At 34.8% G+C, this 11,856-nt stretch overlaps 1 long non-coding RNA gene across 1 annotated transcript; it reads left to right on the top strand.

Moving 5' to 3' along the window:
• Positions 1 to 10,563: 10,563 nt before the first annotated feature.
• LOC110863737 lies at positions 10,564 to 11,645 on the top strand. Its single transcript, XR_004873381.1, has 2 exons — positions 10,564 to 11,245; positions 11,369 to 11,645. It is a non-coding gene; the product is annotated as an uncharacterized LOC110863737 (long non-coding RNA).
• The last annotated feature ends 211 nt before the right edge of the window (positions 11,646 to 11,856 follow it).

Here is an 11,856-nt window from a genome sequence, read left to right as displayed (position 1 = left end):
GATAAGGTCTCGGGGTTATATAAGGGGGAGAAAGAATGATTATTCGACAGACTTGAAGGTATCGCATTAAGAGCTTTCTCATTTATTTCTGACCAATATTCCCTTGCATTAAACACACACACATCTATTGGATTCACACCTTAGAGGAACATTCTGGTGATCACACTCATCGGAATAAACTCCTCAAACTTTCCGGCAAGTTTACTTATTCTCACGCCGGAGCTTGGTCATGGATCCCCCTCCCGGGGCCCTCCGTGACAAGGCTAACGGTTTACTTTTTTGTAGCAACGAAGACCGCGACATCTTGACGTCAGCGAAGACCCATAGAACGTCATGAGGGATTTGGGTATTCGACATATATATATATATATATATATAGGCCGGTTAACGTACAATACCTCTTATCCTACATTACGTACCCGATACCCACAGCCGTACGATCTTCAATCCATCAAACGCTGGCGAAACTAATTTATATCATTAAATTAATCAAATTAATGAACATAAAATCATCCGCGAAGGATAAAATTGATAATTTCTCTATCAAACTCCCGGTAATTTCGTTCGGTAGCTTCTTCTTCTCCAACCGACTCTTCTACAATTCAATATCAACATGTGATGTTGTATTAAAAATAACATGTAACGCCCCAAAACTCGAGTCTAAATATTTTATTTTGACATTTTATTAGGTTGGCATGAGTAAGTAGGATTTATTGTTCAAGTGGGTTATTTCACTAACAACCAAGTTATCTAACTTGGTTTGATAGTGTTGGCTATAGATTGAGAGTGGAAAAACAATGGGGCCAACTATGTTTAATTTACAATCATAAGGGACTAATGTGGGTTAAAAGGGAAGTTGGGATATTATAAGAAAATATCAACACCCAAAAACACACATTCGTGTGTGTTCTACGTCGATCAGAAGCTCCCAAAGGAGCCGAACCCTAGCTCAAGCTTATTTGCTCAAATTGAAAGGGGAATTCAACCCAAATCTAATGCATGTACCCGAATTCTTAGTCATCTAGCCCTAAAGATCACTTGGTAAGTTGTAATTTTTGATTTGGTGATTTTGATATGAAGTGGGTTTTGATCAACCCGCGAATTTGTATGAAATTGAGCATGAGAATGTATTAATATCATGATATAAAGCATAGATTACACGTGGTTTAGGTTAATTATATGATTAGAGATGAAAACCCACTTGTGGTAGTGAAGATGATGTTATGGATAATCATGTATGCTTAATTGTTGTGTAAAGTTTATGTATGATATTGTATGTAATGAGTAATTGTTAGTTAATCTGGGTATATTATGAGAATTATATGATTCAAGTGGAATTCGATGATGTTGATATGAACTAGTAAGAATATGCAATGAATGCTTGTACATAATGTTTTGTTAGTAGTACACCCGCCAAGTGTTCGATGAAATGCCTAAGAGAGCAAAATTGTGAAATTATATGAAAGTTGTGGGTAAGTATGTATAGAAGGTGCTTATGGTGTAGCCGTTAGCAAAATAATAAGTTAAGTGTGCTAAAGGTGGAGTCCATATGAGAATTCGGATTTGAATGTATGGTTTGGTAAAATAATGCATCAAGAACTTGTACCTTATGCTTCAATGGTGTGATGCTCGCCATGTAATTGATGCGCTTGATTTATGGTGATTAAGAGTGAATGTGTACGAATGTGAAATGAATAGTTTATTGATAAGTGATAATGTTGGAGTTATGTCGTGTACGTATGTAAGATGATAATTTTGATTAAGTGAATGTTGAACAATGTGGTTGTCGAATGTAGAGTTATGAAAACATAAGTATGTGTATATTGTGTATGTGACTAGGTGATCATGTAGTTGTATGTGTTATACAACATTATGTATGAAATTAATATGATGTCATTAATATGGTCTATTATATCAACATAAATGCGTGTTCGAAATTGGAAGTTATATGCTAGAAGGTTGACTTTCTGAAAGTCAACAGAGAATCCATAGCATGGTTAGGCATTTTGACACAAATATAAGAATCGAGAGATCATGGAATATGTGTTAGATCAATTATGTGTTATGTGTGATAACGAATTTAGATTTCAAGGATATTGAAACTATGTGGTTGACCAATCATGTCGTATGCGTGTTAGTGAAAGTCAATGTAGATAAGAGTTGGAAAATGTGTGTTAATATGAATGAGCATGAATACTAACATTATTATGGCATGACGGCATGAAAGAATAGGAACCACACTAGCATGGACCAAGCATGGAAGGCTAACGGGTCAAGATGAGGCAAGCAAGCGGGTATGAACACGGATGCACAAGGTAAGTGATTTCCGTAATCACTTCTTAGTTTGTTTAAGTAATATAATGTTTTAATTAATTAAACATGATGTTGAGATCAAATATGTGATGAAGTCCTTCGTCGTAAATGATGGGAATAAAGTTGACCAAAACGCCCTTGATGGGTATATTGGGCAAACGATCTTAAAAGTAGTTTAGAAACAAGCTAATCGATTGGTGTAATGTTTTGGTCAAGTATGAAAGTGAGGAGTATAGGGTTTTGTATGTCGTAGATCTTTTTATGCACGAATACCCATAAGGTGTAACACCCCAAAGATAAAAGACACAATAAATAATAATAAACTAAATGTGGGATCCTAAAGAATATGTAGTAATATGGTACCTAAATGTGGGATCCTAAAGAATATGTAGTAATATGGTACCTAAATGTGGGATCCTAAAGAATATGTAGTAATATGGTACCTAAATGTGGGATCCTAAAGAATATGTAGTAATATGGTACCTAAATGTGGGATCCTAAAGAATATGTAGTAATATGGTACCTGAATGTGGGATCCTAAAGAATATGTAGTAATATGGTACCTGAATATGGGATCCTAAAGAATATGTAGGAATATGGTACCTGAATGTGGGATCCTAAAGAATATGTAGTAATATGGTACCTAAATGTGGGATTCTAAGTTAAGAATTTCCTTAATCCGGAGGTAGGATTTTAAGTTAATATGATAGAATGTGAATTTACAAGCATGTAGGAAGAAACGAGAGGTTAAACGGATAAACGGTTCAAAAGTTATGCGCGTTTTAGCGCGTACGAACGACAAAACAACATCAGTTTTGCCAGACGCCTTATTTAGCTGTTTACGGGTGTTTCTGGCTACGGGTAAAGGCAAGGCCCGTCGCCGACGCCTCTAGGGCCGTCGCCGACGGCCTCCCCAAGTCTCAAAAGCTGAAATCTTGTTATTTAAGATGATTTATGTATCGTAGGCTTCGGTTTGTTACCCGTGGTCTACGGCGGGTTTTCTAAACATGATTTGATCGATCCTTAGATGTTTATGGGCTATAAATCAAAGTCTAAGTCCCATGTAAATATTGTATGATTATGTAAAGATGTAGGAAAGGTATGTACGTATGTAGTTATGTATGTATGTATGTGTAAGGACATATATGAGGGTATGCACGTAAGTAAAGTTGTAGGAAAGGCATGTGTGTATGTAGATGTGTATGTATGTTTGTATGTAAGTACGTATGCATGCATGAATTGATATGTTCGAATTTTAACGTTACTAATTATGCGTTTGAGGTCGGTATGTAATGCAGGAATGAGTACATCGGATTCTTATGAAATTTAAGCCCAACCCGGAATAAGAGGATGAGTAAGGATAGTTAGATGAACTAAAGTTAAATTGTCAAACGTTATTCAATCCTTAATTATATGAGTTTTAATGTTATATGATGTTTTCGTTGACTAATGGCTAAGTTGTATGTGACGCCCACAGGTGATACACAGACTTCTTCTACTACTTAGGAGGTGAAGCGGACGTAAATCGAGTCAAGAGCAAGGATTGCATGGATAGATCGACCATATAGTTGAAATATATAACGTCTAGAAATGTAAATTTTTAAAGCTCTTTTCCACTGCGTCATTTTTAAGGTAAAACGTGTTAGGGCTTAACAAGTTGGTATCAGAGCCCTGGTTTGAGAGAATCAAGTAACAGGAGGTAAATACTTGAACTCAAACCGGTGCTCTCGTGACCAAGAACCCGTGCAATCCAAGACTCGATCGAGGCCTAAAGGCAAAAGCGAATGTAAGTATGTATTAGATTATGTATTTGAAGGAAACTAATAGTATGTTTTGTGAAGGGAAAGCGCAATTGTTGGAAGAGATGATCCGTGAATGCGGTCTAGGACCGGTATCGAGGCAAGTAATGAAACGAATTAACCCCAGGTATGTAAACCTAGCGTATGGGCGTATGAAATGGTATGGTTAAGCCAGTGAAAGAAAAAATTTGAACAAATTATGATAACGACGTGGTAAATAAGTTTTGAAAATGTTACACGAGCCGAAACTAAATTCTTCGGACATAAGGTGGCGATTACGCGAAGACACGAAACTAGTACGTGGAATGTGTACCTGGCCAGTACACAAGAAATGTATGACGTTCGTGAGACCGTGATAATTATCACAGGTATGTCTGATAGAGTTTGGTAGCAGCTAGGCGTGTGGGTGAAATGGGTAGTAGGACTCTCGGGGGATTAAGAGTACTTTGTAGGAATGAAAGATGTAAATGCAATGCTTAAATCTGCGAGACGGATTCAAGGACTGAAATATGCGAATGCAATGCTTGAATCCGCGAGACGGATTCAAGAAATGAAAGATACGAATGATGCAAATCCCTTGCGGATTTGGTTATGATAGCGAATGCTATAATAAGCTATGCAAGTCGACCGGTTCAAGTTGAACGAGTCGAGTAAGGATAAGGTACCATCCGTTTAGAACGGGTGATCGTGAATGCAATAACGAATGTATGAAGTTCAATCCGTTATACGGATAGAACGAAAGATTTATGTTGAAAGCAATTAACCCGATGTGACCGGGTCGTAAGCGGTATGCTTGAATCTCATTATGAGAGTATATGCCATTACCCCTTTAATTGGGTAATCGAATGTGTAAAGGAAATGAAAGTATATGAGCAAATGGAACTAAAATGTTAAGTATTGTAAGCGAAAGAAGTATTATGACTAACTTTTAAAACGGGAAGGCAAGTGTTTGCGAGGAAACACTGGAACAGTGAAGCGAAGAGATCGTAAGCATGTCTGAATTGAAAAGGAGTACAAACATGTACTTCGATACGTATGTATATATAAATAATAAGAATGATATATTAAGAAATGGCCATGTATTGATCCGTTATGAATAGATCTAACCCACTAATGTCTTAAGAAGGAATTGAGAAAGTATTGATATATAAATGAGGCGATGTGATAAACCACATGTCTGAATGAGATCGAATGAAATGTGTAAATCCCAAATTAGCGAGGTTAGTAACTGGTTTAACTTGTGGATGTTAAATAGAAAGTTACGTATTGATTAATACTTCTATGCGAACTAGTGGTATTGAACTTGAATGCTCGTAACTGTGGAAATCCTGATAAAATATAAGAGACGGAAAATATTGTCAAGAAATGCTAACTTTGATGCTAGGCTTGTTGGCCATGTTCATTTGAACAAAACATTGTAGAAAAGATACGTATGGCATAAATAACGATAGTAACCATGGAAATAATGCTTAGTCTCCATGGTAAGTACGGATAAGTATGTTTGAGAAGGGTGATTTTGGTAGTAATAGAAGTCCTTGAATGATTATGGTGTGTGTATAATAGTATATCGACCCCTTCTAAAGAGCTTAAAGGTAATCAGAAGTAATGATAGTAATGAAATGTTGAGGATGGCTCATAGTGAAGAAAATGAAAGATAGCATATGAGGTATGAGTGGTATAAATAAATCGATTTATTTCGATTAGCAAATATATGAAGGTAATATGCTTATATAGGAAGTTAGAAACAAGCCTCAGACTTAGGTTTGTATGATTAATAATTGAATACAATTCTAATAAAATTCGATAAATGAAACGCTAGTAATGATATGTGCTAAGTGCTGGTATTATAAAGTAAGAGGCACTAATAAGAGCTCTGGAGCAGAATCTAACATAAGTATTGTGAACGAATAACTTGAAAGGGTTAAGAGTAGATTTGGTTTGGTTTGGTTTGAATGAGAAAGGTTTCGGGGACGAAACCTCATTTAAGGAGGGTGGACTTGTAACGCCCCAAAACTCGAGTCTAAATATTTTATTTTGACATTTTATTAGGTTGGCATGAGTAAGTAGGATTTATTGTTCAAGTGGGTTATTTCACTAACAACCAAGTTATCTAACTTGGTTTGATAGTGTTGGCTATAGATTGAGAGTGGAAAAACAATGGGGCCAACTATGTTTAATTTACAATCATAAGGGACTAATGTGGGTTAAAAGGGAAGTTGGGATATTATAAGAAAATATCAACACCCACAAACACACATTCGTGTGTGTTCTACGTCGATCAGAAGCTCCCAAAGGAGCCAAACCCTAGCTCAAGCTTATTTGCTCAAATTGAAAGGGGAATTCAACCCAAATCTAATGCATGTACCCGAATTCTTAGTCATCTAGCCCTAAAGATCACTTAGTAAGTTGTAATTTTTGATTTGGTGATTTTGATATGAAGTGGGTTTTGATCAACCCGCGAATTTGTATGAAATTGAGCATGAGAATGTATTAATATCATGATATAAAGCATAGATTACACGTGGTTTAGGTTAATTATATGATTAGAGATGAAAACCCACTTGTGGTAGTGAAGATGATGTTATGGATAATCATGTATGCTTAATTGTTGTGTAAAGTTTATGTATGATATTGTATGTAATGAGTAATTGTTAGTTAATTTGGGTATATTATGAGAATTATATGATTCAAGTGGAATTCGATGATGTTGATATGAACTAGTAAGAATATGCAATGAATGCTTGTACATAATGTTTTGTTAGTAGTACACCCGCCAAGTGTTCGATGAAATGCCTAAGAGAGCAAAATTGTGAAATTATATGAAAGTTGTGGGTAAGTATGTATAGAAGGTGCTTATGGTGTAGCCGTTAGCAAAATAATAAGTTAAGTGTGCTAAAGGTGGAGTCCATATGAGAATTCGGATTTGAATGTATGGTTTGGTAAAAGGGGTAACTTTGTTAAATAGTAACCAAGTTTCATGAGTGTTCTAATTAGGTTACTCGTAATCTTTTTTGTTCCAATTAGGTCATTAAAGTTCATTTTGATGTTTCAATCATAGATGTTTTACCTAAATAGAAGGTTATCCATCTTATATGGCATTTATTTAAGTTTTTCTTTTTTTTTTATAAATATGTTAATATGACTTATAATGGCCTACATGGACTAAAAATTACAAAATAATTTTTAAAAATTTGTAAGGGAGTTTAAAAATTAAGAAAAAGATATATATTCATTTATTGAGGTATTATTATTATTTTTATTTATTAATACTAATATTAATATATGCTAAGGTGGTTAAAAAATAATTATTTATTAATTAAATAATAATAATACAACCAAATGCTCATATAAAAACCCTCATCTTGTTAATAATCCATGCAACTTTGCATCATCCAAAATTCCAAATTGATCAACAAACCATATATTAAGACTTTGGCTACCTACTTTTGAGAATCCCTTTTCTTATTTCTAAAACTTGCTGACTAATTGCTCCATCAATATCAATGCAATGCCCAAGAATGGTAGGTTATCGATGTAGGGTGTTTTTTAATGATGTAGGGTGTTTTTTAATAGAGTAAATTATGTTTTTGGCCCCTGTGGTTATATCACTTTTACTATATTAGCCCAAAATAAGAATTTTTAACATATCTGCCCCCATAGTCCCTATAACTAACTATTTTGGCCCCTAAGTCTAACCAAACCCTAACTCTGGTTAATTAATTTTGCACATGACTTGCACATGATGTCTAAAATTGTCATTTCCTCTCCCCCTTTTATGACTTTATAAATTAAAACCCTAGATTTTATTTTTGTCACTTCATCTCCTTCCTATTAATCTTCTTCGTGATTTCTAAGAACCGCCGGTGTTGTCTAATTCTCGCCGGAGAGTATATAAATTCTCATTGATTTGTAAATTTTCATGGTAACCGCCGGGGTTGACTAATTCTCGCCGGAGAGTTCCGCCGGAGAAGACGCCACCTGCCGCTGAACTTGAAGAATTTTTTGCAGCCACATAACCGTTTCAAATACAAGTAATATAATTAAGCTAGTTATAGGTTTATTATCTGCTTATGAATACATATATCTGAATTCTGAATTTGATTAGTTGAAATTTAGAATTTAGAAACATAGGTACAGTAGTAGTGGTATTTGATCAGTTTAATTTATGGTTTATTATTATTTTTTGTTAACTTGAAATTAATTATGTTATTGTCCATTTTCATTGATTTGTAAATTTTAGTTCCTGTTGAGTAGTAGTTGATGTTGTAGCTGGTACTTGTTTGTGTGTGTGTGTTTAAATACGGAGTGAGTGGGAACCCAAAATGGGGAAGAAGGAATAGTTAGTGATTTGGTAATTGGGATAGTGTACTTCAGGAACATGCATTTCGTGAGTCTCTATACATGTACATCTCTGCAATTCTCTCATATCATAAACGTACAAATGAATGCATATGGAAGAAAATGTTGATCAAACAATGAAAATTTGCACTGCAAATCAATGAAAATTTCTCCAGTGAGAATTAGACAACACCGGCGGTTCTGTAGAAATCACAAAGAAGATGAACAGGAAGAAGATGAAGTGACAAAAATAAAATCTAGGGTTTTAATTTATAAAGTCATAAAAGGGGGAGAGGAAATGACAATTTTAGACATCATGTGCAAGTCATGTGCAAAATTAATTAACCAGAGTTAGGGTTTGGTTAGACTTAGGGGCCAAAATAGTTAGTTATAGGGACTATGGGGGCAGATATGTTAAAAATTCTTATTTTAGGCTAATATAGTAAAAGTGATATAACCACAGGGGCCAAAAACGTAATTTACTCTTTTTAATATGAAACATCAATCGACGATTGTAGGTGTTGTTTTGATTTGATTATTTGATCTCTTTTGTTAATTAATTATTTTAGCATGTTTATGAAAATTAGATAATTACCATATATAATTGTTTACCTGCTATTCAGGTCATTTATATAGGATTAGCACATAAAATAAACTTCAATGACTTAAATAGAACAATTTTTTTTATGAGTGACCTAATTAGAACACTCTTAAAACTTGATTACCATTCTGTGAGATATTCCCTTGGTAAAATTATGCATTAAGAACTTGTACCTTATGCTTCAATGGTGTGATGCTCGCCATGTAATTGATGCGCTTGATTTATGGTGATTAAGAGTGAATGTGTACGAATGTGAAATGAATAGTTTATTGATAAGTGATAATGTTGGAGTTATGTCGTGTACGTATGTAAGATGATAATTTTGATTAAGTGAATGTTGAACAATGCGGTTGTCGAATGTAGAGTTATGAAAACATAAGTATGTGTATATTGTGTATGTGACTAGGTGATCATGTAGTTGTATGTGTTATACAACATTATGTATGAAATTAATATGATGTCATTAATATGGTCTATTATATCAACATAAATGCGTGTTCGAAATTGGAAGTTATATGCTAGAAGGTTGACTTTCTGAAAGTCAACAGAGAATCCATAGCATGGTTAGGCATTTTGACACAAATATAAGAATCGAGAGATCATGGAATATGTGTTAGATCAATTATGTGTTATGTGTGATAACGAATTTAGATTTCAAGGATATTGAAACTATGTGGTTGACCAATCATGTCGTATGCGTGTTAGTGAAAGTCAATGTAGATAAGAGTTGGAAAATGTGTGTTAATATGAATGAGCATGAATACTAACATTATTATGGCATGACGGCATGAAAGAATAGGAACCACACTAGCATGGACCAAGCATGGAAGGCTAACGGGTCAAGATGAGGCAAGCAAGCGGGTATGAACACGGATGCACAAGGTAAGTGATTTCCGTAATCACTTCTTAGTTTGTTTAAGTAATATAATGTTTTAATTAATTAAACATGATGTTGAGATCAAATATGTGATGAAGTCCTTCGTCTTAAATGATGGGAATAAAGTTGACCAAAACGCCCTTGATGGGTATATTGGGCAAACGATCTTAAAAGTAGTTTAGAAACAAGCTAATCGATTGGTGTAATGTTTTGGTCAAGTATGAAAGTGAGGAGTATAGGGTTTTGTATGTCATAGATCTTTATATGCACGAATACCCATAACGTGTAACACCCCAAAGATAAAAGACACAATAAATAATAATAAACTAGATGTGGGATCCTAAAGAATATGTAGTAATATGGTACCTAAATGTGGGATCCTAAAGAATATGTAGTAATATGGTACCTAAATGTGGGATCCTAAAGAATATGTAGTAATATGGTACCTAAATGTGGGATCCTAAAGAATATGTAGTAATATGGTACCTAAATGTGGGATCCTAAAGAATATGTAGTAATATGGTACCTGAATGTGGGATCCTAAAGAATATGTAGTAATATGGTACCTGAATGTGGGATCCTAAAGAATATGTAGTAATATGGTACCTAAATGTGGGATTCTAAGTTAAGAATTTCCTTAATCCGGAGGTAGGATTTTAAGTTAATATGATAGAATGTGAATTTACAAGCATGTAGGAAGAAACGAGAGGTTAAACGGATAAACGGTTCAAAAGTTATGCGCGTTTTAGCGCGTACGAACGACAAAACAACATCAGTTTTGCCAGACGCCTTATTTAGCTGTTTACGGGTGTTTCTGGCTACGGGTAAAGGCAAGGCCCGTCGCCGAAGCCTCTAGGGCCGTCGCCGACGGCCTCCCCAAGTCTCAAAAGCTGAAATCTTGTTATTTAAGTTGATTTATGTATCGTAGGCTTCGGTTTGTTACCCGTGGACTACGGCGGGTTTTCTAAACATGATTTGATAGATCCTTAGATGTTTATGGGCTATAAATCAAAGTCTAAGTCCCATGTAAATATTGTATGATTATGTAAAGATGTAGGAAAGGTATGTACGTATGTAGTTGTGTATGTATGTATGTGTAAGGACATATATGAGGGTATGCACGTAAGTAAAGTTGTAGGAAAGGCATGTGTGTATGTAGATGTGTATGTATGTTTGTATGTAAGTACGTATGCATGCATGAATTGATATGTTCGAATTTTAACGTTACTAATTATGCGTTTGAGGTCGGTATGTAATGCAGGAATGAGTACATCGGATTCTTATGAAATTTAAGCCCAACCCGGAATAAGAGGATGAGTAAGGATAGTTGGATGAACTAAAGTTAAATTGTCAAACGTTATTCAATCCTTAATTATATGAGTTTTAATGTTATATGATGTTTTCGTTGACTAATGGCTAAGTTGTATGTGACGCCCACAGGTGATACACGGACTTCTTCTACTACTTAGGAGGTGAAGCGGACGTAAATCGAGTCAAGAGCAAGGATTGCACGGATAGATCGACCATATAGTTGAAATATATAACGTCTAGAAATGTAAATTTTTAAAGCTCTTTTCCGCTGCGTCATTTTTAAGGTAAAACGTGTTAGGGCGTAACATAACATGCGAACATTGTTTACAACATGCGATGTTGGTATTTTTTTTTACAACATGCGATTTTTGCATTAAAAATAACATGCGAACATTGTTTTTTGCAACACATGCGATTCCCATTTTTATTTTTCAACACGCATTTCCATTTCCTTTGATCACATGCGATTCCATTTCATTTGTAAACATCCATTTTCATTTCCTTGGATCACAATATCACATGCGATTACATTTAATTTGTAAACATGCATTTTCATTACTTGGATCACAATATCACATGCGATTCCATTTAATTTGTAAACATCCATTTTCATTTCC

This window comes from Helianthus annuus, chromosome 11, assembly GCF_002127325.2.
Source record: "Helianthus annuus cultivar XRQ/B chromosome 11, HanXRQr2.0-SUNRISE, whole genome shotgun sequence".
In the NCBI taxonomy this organism is placed as follows: Eukaryota; Viridiplantae; Streptophyta; class Magnoliopsida; order Asterales; family Asteraceae; genus Helianthus; species Helianthus annuus.
The sequence above is the reverse complement of the archived record's forward strand: the minus strand, read 5'-3'. Positions and strand labels throughout refer to the sequence as shown.